A 10,362-nucleotide genomic window follows, 5' to 3' on the forward strand; every position below is an offset into this window, starting at 1 on the left:
ACAGCTGTTGGGAGGGGAGACCTAGCAGCCAGGCCACCCAGAGGAGCTTTCTCAGACCTGCTGCTCTGCTCACACATTGTACAGAGCTCCGGGGTTACAGCTCTCATAAGCTACCACCAGTTCTGGGGTGGACTTTTGAAGCAAGTAACTGCTTTTAAGTCATCCCTGCTCCTACAGGGAATCTCCCACCAGTAGTCCTGTTAGTAACCAGAGTAAAACTTCACTGGATGACCAAGTTGGACTCTGGTGCCTTGCTTACTCTGATCTGTTGTGGGTTCCCTTCCTGAGGTGAATGTACCTGCCAGTGTGTCTCACTCACAGGACATTGACTTGTCCTGCTATCTTTTGACTATATTTTCAGACTGCATTTTATGGCAGTGACAGAGTGACACTAGTGACAGTGGGTGCTCCAGTGAACAGAGTGTACACCTTTACATTTTCATAGTCTGGCTGAGCAATAGAAGCAGAAATTGTTGGTCTCTTCTAATGGGGTGTCTCTCATAAGGAGAAGGAAGTAGCTCGAAAAAGAGGCTTCCTTCCAACTAAGAAAGCAAGCCATGCCTTTCACTAAGGGTAAAAAAAGTTCCTAGATGGCACCCCATTTTGTTGGGGAGATCCTTGGGTTATGTACATCTTTGATGGCTTCTCCAATGTGCAGTTAGTCAACCACAAAGACTTATGTAAAAAAAAAAAATCACAAAGCTTTTTACATTTTATCCAGATTATTGTATGAATCTCTGCGCGTGATTGTTACATGTTTGTTCTTTCTTGTTGATTTATTTTGTTTTGCTTTATTCTGCTTTCAAGTGGAAACCACTGGTTTTCTTCTTCTTTTTTTTTTTTTTTAGAGTGTTTTGAGGTACTGAATTTTTATGATGTATATTTCATTAAAATTTCTGTAGATGAGGTATGGTTACTCATCTCTCTGTGTGTGTAAATCTATTATTTATTGAGCTTGTTCTAAATGAACATTTTTAACATTTCTAATTTAGCTGCAGCATCCAGCAAGAACTAGAGCAGAGGAAAATGATTACTAACCTAGACTCCGAAAGTGGGAGACGTCGTGACTTAAACACACTTGAAGGCAGTTGTCGTCTGATACAACACATGCAGCATGACATGAATACACACACACACATACACACACACACACACGCACACACACACATACACACACACCATTTTTTAAAAATAAATAAATTTAGACAAATAAAATCTATTCTAGAAGTAACTTATATAAAAAGCACACCTATATGAATAGTTCTTGTTACTTTCTTTTAAGTTTTTTAACACTTAACATTTAACAATAATAAATAACATTTATTATTTAAGCTTATTTAACATTTATTTTTAACATTTAACATTAAGTTATTTAACATTAGGTTTTAAACATTTTTTAATATTTATAACATTTTTTAAACATTTAACATTAACTTAACATTTATAAGATTTATTAGTTTTTTGTTTTGGTTTTTTTGCTAGCATACAAAGCTGTGGATTTCACTGTGACATCTCATGTTCCTGCATCTGTGTCATCATACTTTGTTTCTATCCTTATCATCAGTGCCCTCTTGTCTGTCTTCTTCCTCTATTAGTCAGACACCTTCCTCTCCCTGGCAGCCCCTCCTCCTGCTTATAGCATATCTGTCCAGTCACCTTTTCTTGTTGCTTCCCTTTTCAGACCTTTCTTCCCCTTTCATGCCCTCTTTTTATATCCACACTACAACTCTCTCTCTCTCTCTCTCTCTCTCTCTCTCTCTCTCTCTCTCTCTCTCTCTCTCACTCACTCGCACGCGCGCGCACCCGTGTCAATCTGTGGTTTATATATGAGCGAAACCGTAGCCTATCTTTCTGACTCGGGCTTATTTCGCTTAACGTGATGCTCTTCATCCATTTCCCTGCACGTGCCATAACTCCATCATTCTTTACAGCTGAATAGCGCCGCCCACCGTCCATGTACCAAGTGCCTTCGCTTACCTTCTGCTGGCCATCTAGGTTTGCTCCATATCTTGGCTGTGTGAGTAGTGAAGCAAGAAACCTGTGCTTATTATACTGACTTAGAGTCCTTCAGGTACACACCGGGGGTGCTGCAGCAGGGTTCACATATGACTCTTTGGAGTTTCTTGAGTGACCTGAATACTTGTCTCCAGTGTAGCTGCATCAGACGGACATCCCCCCAGCAGAATCAAAATGTTCCACCTAACCCACACCTTCACCAGTAATTTTGCTTTTTTGCCCTTTGTCTTCTTCTTTGTTATTGTTGATTTTTTAAATTTTTATATTTCTAAACACCAAATGTAATAAATTCATAAATGCATGCTGGATAAAAATACAAAATTACAAGGAAAAGACAATACCTTAACAAAACCCTTCTGTGTTGTCCATTTTAATTGGCAGAATAACTTACTGTGGTAAGACGTATAAAAGCAGATTTTTGCTTCTTTTTTCCCCTAGAGAGACAGTCCAATCCCCTGTTAGAGAAAATCTAAGAGAGACCTCAAGTAAACATCTGGCACGTGCTATGGTTCAGTGGTGCTGTCTGTCCGTTCCTGTGTGTGTGTTTGTGCAAGCATCATAAACCAACAGCATGGACTCCAAACACAACACCACACACTGGGAAACATGCTGGGTGACAAGCAGAGACCAAGCGAGACCAAGGGGGCAGTGTACATGTGGCTGCCCCAAAAGAGACACAAAACAGAGGTGCTGAAGATCAGGGTGGTGTGTCATAAGGCTGGTACATTCTGAGGGCCAGTGCGAGCACCCTGTCACCTACCGCGGGGGTCTCCTTAGGAAGGGGGGGAAATGCAGATTGTGATTTTGCTGTTCATAAGTAGCGATGCCAGGAGGTTCCAATACCTGTCATCAAGGCCCTAGATGTCGAGCTTGGGCTGAACCTCATGTGTATGTTCACCATTTCATGGGGACAGCTGAGCTGTGCTACAGAAATGACAAGCTTGCATCTGCCTATTTGTCCAAACCTCTAATAAAGAAAAAATCAGTTAATGGAGTCTTATTACTATAGAACATTCTTTTATGTATAAACATTTCTTTCCCCCTCAAATTAAAATTTAAAATAAAATGTCCTCATAGCCGATAAGCGGATACACTAACCGTCTCAGATTTCATATATGATTCAATCAAGCCACTGCATTGTTTTCAAAAGGATGAGACCAAACACAATCCTAACACTCTCTGCACCCATCTGATACCCCTTCTGGTGAAGAGTCACCCGTTTAGAAGCTCCATGAGGTATCAGAGGGCTGTTCCGTGAGTTGATGAAAACGATATCAGTGCTTTTGAGAGAGTTTCCAATCCCTGTCAAGACCCATAGTTTTGGTAGACACTCTGAACTCAGGGTAGACACATGAACTTGAATGGAACTGGCAAATCCTGATGTCCAGTGTAGGCCCACAAGTGCTAACCTCGGTGCCTTCGTGAATGGACAGAAGTATTTATTTTCTCACCATCTCTGTCAAAAGCCAATTTGACATCTGCAGCTAGGGTCACTCATTGAAATTAAGACCTCTAGATGTGATCTGCTTGTCAATCAGAACTGTCCACTTGGCAGAAGGTGACTTCACGAGCATCCTCCGGTCCAAACTCAACATCTTCTTGTCCTTGGATGACAGGTCTTTGGAATCTCCTGGCATCGCTGCTTATGAGCATCAAAATCACAATCTGCATTTCCCTCCCTTTGTAAGGAGACCCCTGAGGTAGGTGGCAGGGTGCTCACACTAGCCTGGTCCTCAGCATGTACCAACCTTATGACACACTGCCCTGATCTTCAGCACCTCGGTTATGTGTCTCTTTTGGGGCAGCCACATGTTGTCCGAAAGCTGGCCTTTTTGTATGGCTGTGTATCCTCTGTGCTCATAATTTGGGTTTGTCATCGCCTTGTCAATGCATTCCACTGCCTTGGTTTTAAATATTGAGGGGAATCAAGCTGCCAGTCGCAGATCATAGATTCTGTCTCCCCAAAAGTACTTTCACTCTGTGTCTATGTTGACCTTAAAAGCTTAAAACAAATATGTTGGTGGCTGGTGACTCCTCCTAAATGAGGTCACTCCCTTTGATAAAACACAACAGCTGGCCAGCTGCTTCTGCAGAGATCCGGTGGTGCAGTTCCGTTCTATAATGCTTTGCTCTGTCTTGGACCTCACAATGACAGGCACTCTTTGGAGGATGAGTAGCTTTTGTTGCAGCTGATACAGGGCAGGTTTGCAAACAGGGATTCTGTACTCATCTGTATCGCACCGGATCAGAGTCACTGTAAAAGCCCTCGTGTCTCTGGACACTCCCCTTGGATCCATGCACTCTTCCTTCCCTAAAAGACACACATAACAGAGGGACTAAAGATCAGGGCAGTGTGTCACAAGGTGGGAACATTCTGAGGACCATCTAGCGTGAGTACTCTGTCACCTACATGTGGGTGTGAAGTACAGACTGTGATTTTGATGCTCACAGCAGTGATACAAAGTGATTCCAAATAACTGTCATCAAAGCGTGAGATGATGTCGAACTTGCACCCGAGGATGCTCACGAAGCCTGACAGCGTGCTAGGGATGCCCCTTCAGAGAGAGCATAGAGCAGGCTGCTGGCCTGCTAGGGAGGCTGCAAGGCAGGAAGGGCGCTTGGCTCCTAACCCCATGCAGTGGCCAATGGTGGGCTGAAAGGCTGTGATACAATGTAAACGGAGCACAGCAGCTTGACAGAGAGTCCGGGTACTTCCTCTCCAGCTTGCCTTGCAGACACCACCCTATAATCTCATTTATCTCCCTGACCTCCATTCTGACTGGGCTGAGATGGAATCACAAAGCAATTTTAATTTGTATTTATTTTCCTTGTTGGCTAAGGATATCAGAGACTTTCCCCCCAATATTCACTGGCCATTTGTATTTTTTTCTTTGATAAATATCAATTATATTTATTACCCATGACATCATTGGCTGGCTTGTTGGGGCGGGTAACTCTTGGAGTTCTTTATAGTATCAAAGTCCTATTGGCAAAGGTTTTCTCCCATTCTGTGGACTGTCTGTCCGCTCTACTGATTTCCTTTCTTTTGCAAAGGCGTTTTAGTTTCATGGAATTGTATCCATCGATTCTCAGGATAATTACCTGTATTGCTGGCATTATTTTCAAATAGTCCGTTCTTACGCCAACAAATTGAAATATATTCTGCTGCCAAGTTCAGAGATTCTGGTTTTAATTTAAGTTCTCTGATCAAGTTAGAACTGATTTTTGTGCAGAGCAAGAGCCTCATTCTTCTCCATGTGGACGTCTAGTTTTCCAAACACCATTCGTTGAAAAGGCTAACTGTGACCCAGAGCATGCTTTGGGGCTTTCACTAAAAGGTGGGGGCCCTATAGTAGCTTGGTTTGCTTCTGAACCCTCTGTTGCATTCCATTGGTCTGATTGTGTGGGTTTGGGCCAGTGCCGTGTAGTAACATTATCATAAGTCTGTAGTATAACTGGACAGCAGGTATTTTTCAATAAGGTGTGTTGCTCTTTCTGTCTAGGATTGCACCGTCTATTTGCAGTCTTTTGTGTTTCTATGTGAATTTTCTGGTCGTTTTTTCACTTCTACCAAAAAAAAAAAGGCATTGCAATTTTAAGGGTGATTGCATTGAATTAGTAAACAATTTCCAGTAATGAAAATTATTTCCAGGATATTCATTCTACCAATTCATGATCATGGAAGGTCTTTTCTACCATCAAGTGTTCATCATAGAGGTCTTTTATTTCTATAAAATGAACTCATAATTAATTTTTCATGCTCTGGTAAATAGGATTTTTTTTCCCCATGATTTCTTCCTCAACAAATTTGTCATGACATATCGAAAAGGTACTTGGTTCGGTATGCTTTTATAGCCTCTACTTTGCTGGAAGTGTTTATTAAATGAAAAGGTTGCACAGTGGAAGTTTTGGAGTCATTTAAATATAGGTTCATGTTGTCTGCAAATAGGTGTGGTTTGACCTCCTCCCTTCCTGGCTGTATCCACTTGTCTTCCTGTCAAGCTAAGACTTCAAACACTTCAAGTAGAGAGATTGGGCATCTTGTCATGCTCCTGATTTTAGAAGGAGTCTTCTCAATGTCCTCGTTTAGCATGATGGTGGCTATTGGTTTGTCATAAATCGGCTTTATCATATTGAGGTAAATTCCCTCCATCCTTAGCTTTCTTGAGGCTTTTATTGCAGAAGGATGTTGAACTTTATCATAGGCTTTTTCTGCATCTTTTGGGGTAATCATGTCTTTCAATGTATTCATAAGCCATGTTACATTTATTGACTTATATGTATACAACTTTCTTTGTATCCCCAGTTGAAAAAAAATTCAGTCATGCAGTAGAATCATTTCAATGATTTCTTGAATTTGGTTGGCAAGTATTTTAATGAAAGAGAGAGAGAGAGAGAGAGAGAGAGAGAGAGAGAGAGAGAGAGAGAGAGAGAGAATTGTTGTGTGGCACTATTCCTGGAGAATCAAGAACAAACATCTACACACCCTAGACAGGAAATCAACAACAGACCAAAGTACAGACACCATCAGAGTCTGACTTGGTGAACCGATGAGTTTTATTGGGGCTACTTACAGGAGATGAAATAACTCAATGACAGATTTGTCGCCAAAGCCCTCCTCACCATGGGTAACATCTCAGCAAAGCTGGAAACTGGAGCACACTGCACAGCCTGAAAGCAAGTTAACAGGTTGAGAGAACCCTTTCACGGCTTAGCTGACCTGAGCCTCTTGCAGCCAGCTCAGCTGTGTAAGTTGCACATTCCTCCGTTAGTGAGCTAGTGCCAAGTTCAGAGGTGTATCCCTTCTTATCAGTGAGACAGGGCCAAGTACAGCAGTGGATTCCTCCCCTTAGTGAGACAGGGCCCAGTTTCGCCTTGCATTTCTCAACCTGGACTGTTATTGCTCACCCAGGCAATGAAGGCCACTGCCCCCGCAGGGGGACTCAGTTTCAGATCTCTACGTTGCCCGTTCGAACCTCCTCTCCATAGCCTGTGCTGTCTTCATGTCTCTTGGTCTGTGGCTCAGGCAGGCCCAGGTCTCAGGTCTTGTCTCTGTAGGCCAGTCAGTCTCTCTGCAGCTTGCTATTACGATAGTGCCAGTCTCCAGGAGGAGAGAATGCCTTCCCGGGACCTACTGCAAACCAGAACACAGGCAGTGCAGTGGACCTGGACACCAGTCAGCTGCCACTCCTGATGCTTCCCAGTAAAGGTCTCACCTCGGTTTATTTCTTTCCTCTTCTGCATTTTCTCTCATCAACTTAAGTCTATTGTTTTCTAGCCTGATTCCTTTCTCCTACTCAACAGTACAAAGGTGCCTCTTAAGTTGCCATCTTACCTGGAAGAACTGACATCTTTACCATCTTCTTTCTACAAAGTAGAAAGAGCAATCTTTTTCGAGAGCATCAGTTTGCTGTAGCTAACCTATGAGTAGCTAATAAACAAATACACGACTTAAGAATTAATTCTACTGAGAAAGAGCTGAAAGGGAATTTTTTGAAGAAAGCATCAGTACCTGATATTATTGAATTCTCTAACCGAATCAACTAATACAAAGCTGTACTGTCAGCATGTTCTGCTTTAAGAGACGAAGCACATGGTTAACTCATCCTAGACCACATTTCAATGGGACAATTCCTGCTCCCTCTGCGTGTGCTAGAAGGCTTTCCTAAGGTCGAAATAAGTGATTATTTTAATGCAACCACAATGACATTTTCTCTACTGAAAATGATGTGTCATATAATTTTATACATAGAAACGTAGATGCACAAAGCTAAGCATAACTATATTTACTACTGAATATATTATTTTTGAGAAAATTAAACAAGGAAATTCAACCAAAACCCATGCAAGAGTTTTAAACATCGACTTGAGACCCTCATCTGCAGGACTTACTTTCTCTGAGACACACTGCTTGGCAAGACTGAAGAAGATTCACGTTAAAAGCATAACTTCCTAACATCCACATATTCATAAAATATAAGGATATTATTTCAAGTTTTAAATGGCTCATGTCATGTAGAAAGTAAGACCTTCTATTTTCCAATAAAAGAAACAATTTTCTTCCAGAATATGAAATAATAATTCTGAATAAACGCAACCAAAACAGGAATTCAAGGAGACCAAGTCCCAGATTTACAACAGAATGTAATTAGATTTCAGAGACACTCCCTGTCCCCCTGACTGCCTTGGTGCCTCACCTCTAACTGGAGCCAATGAGGACAAAGGCCTGGCAACTCTGAAGGACTGTGACTTTTTTTGGAAATGTTCTGCTAATACATATAACACCTGTAAGCAGCAGGAAGTCCACAGTGCATTCTGTCTGCTTTCCATCTTTGTAAATATCTGCATACACAGGTCACAGCCAGTCCCTCCCTCGCCCTCTCCCCACACCTCTCTCTCCTATTATCACATTTTTTTTTCCTGAAGAAACTGTTACAGTCAAACCCACTTACTACAGAATTTCCCACCTGCCTTCTGCTCCTCACCTTCGTTTCCTTATGTATTTATTTGGCTTATCATTTCTTTCTACAATACTGAAAAGGAATTATGTGAACACAGGATTTCTTAAGCATGACTGCCAGTTGTGATCATTTCCATAATGAAGCAAAGGGTTAATAAAATTAACAATTGTATTATATTATCATTATATTATCGACATTATATTTCATATTACAATACAATATTATATTTATACAATACACAATTAATTAACATATTGTCAATAATTTATAGAAATGGAAAACAGAAATGCCACATCTTCATTGTTGCTCACAAAGAGGATATTTATAGCAAACACATGTTTTAATAGTTACACACCAAAATAAATTGTTTATAATAGATATTTTATGCTCTTTTATATATTTGACTATGCATACTCTAGGAATTATACAATTCTTATTTTAAACTTGAATTCATCGATGAAATTCAATCTTTTCTCTCAGTATTTCCAGTTTTGCAAGTTAATGCCCCAAGATAATGCCCTAGGCAGCCACAGAAGAAGGAAAAGCAGACCAGCCAGAGCCAGGACATTTTGCTCAAGGGAGGTGGCTGGGGTTCACTAACTGACTTCTTTGGGGATAATGAGCACGTTTCCCTCCCACCCCCAGGAATAGGTGTGAGAAGTGAGAAGTGCTATTTCTATTTGCATGTGACTGTGACCTCTTCCCTCTCTGTTCCCTGAGGAAAGAAGCGAGGATGAGAGGAGGAAGTAGAAAATGCACCAAGCAGCCAGCCAAAGGAAAGCAAACTGAATCCAAGGAGAGGCATAGCCATGCGGGCATGGAGAGGCTCACAGATGTGTAAGAGAATTCGAAACCCAGTATGACTGTCATTATTATTATGTGACCTGTGTCAGAGCTTCACTGCAGCTCTTTATCCATCTTAGCAATACTGACCTGCCCAGAGTAGCTGGATCTCTTTTATGAAAGCAGAGCTAACTTTTCTATGTGGAGTAATGAAGTGGGATTGATGGGATCATGATCCCAAGCTACCTCTGTGGGACTCAGTCATGTGGTATAGGCAAACTCTAACATGGTCCCGTTGGGTTTTGTGAGTGTGAGCTGCTGGGAATGCATTGATCTGTTAGGACTTATGCTTTCGAATCATCCCTTCATTTAGGTGCTGGGTGGGCTTGCTGACTTGTATCAAACAAATACGATACAATGGGTATCACACTTGAAATTAGATTATAGAGAGGCCGGTCAGGGCCACTCCCTCCATCTCTCTTCTGAACCCCAGCACAGGCAGCTGAGCACTCCGGAGGACGCTCCAAACCACAGATCCTCAGGATCACGGTCCTCGGTCCTCGGGATCACGGGTGAGTGGAACACAATCAATTCCAGAGAATCCAGCAGGGGCTTGTGCCAGCAGGAACAGGGACAAAAGAACACTGCCCACCCAGAGGCGGGGTTCCAGTCCGGTCAAGGCCACCCCTGCCATCTCTCTTCTGAACCCCAGCAGAGGCAGCTGAGTGCTCAGGAGGACTCTCCACACCACAGGTCCTTGAGATCATGGGTCCTCTGGATCACGCAGAAAGAATCGGCCTGCAGGGAGGGCTCTGACCTCAGGACTCAGAAGGAGGATCAGAGCTCCAGACTTCTGGACACCTGCCTTGCAAGAGGAGAGCTTGACTGCAGAGAGGGCTCTGACCAAGGGGACACAGGAGACAGTTGGATTCCCAGGAGTGCTGACAGGGACTAACAGAATCACAGGAGGATCAAACTCCAGCCAGCGACAGCTTGAAAATTAACACCAGAGATTTCCAGATGGCAAAAGGCAAATGTAAGAATCTTACTAACAGAAACCAAGAACACGGGGCACCATCAGAACCTAGTACGCCCACCACAG

This window comes from Mus pahari, chromosome 10 (genome assembly GCF_900095145.1).
Source record: "Mus pahari chromosome 10, PAHARI_EIJ_v1.1, whole genome shotgun sequence".
Lineage (NCBI taxonomy): Eukaryota > Metazoa > Chordata > Mammalia > Rodentia > Muridae > Mus > Mus pahari.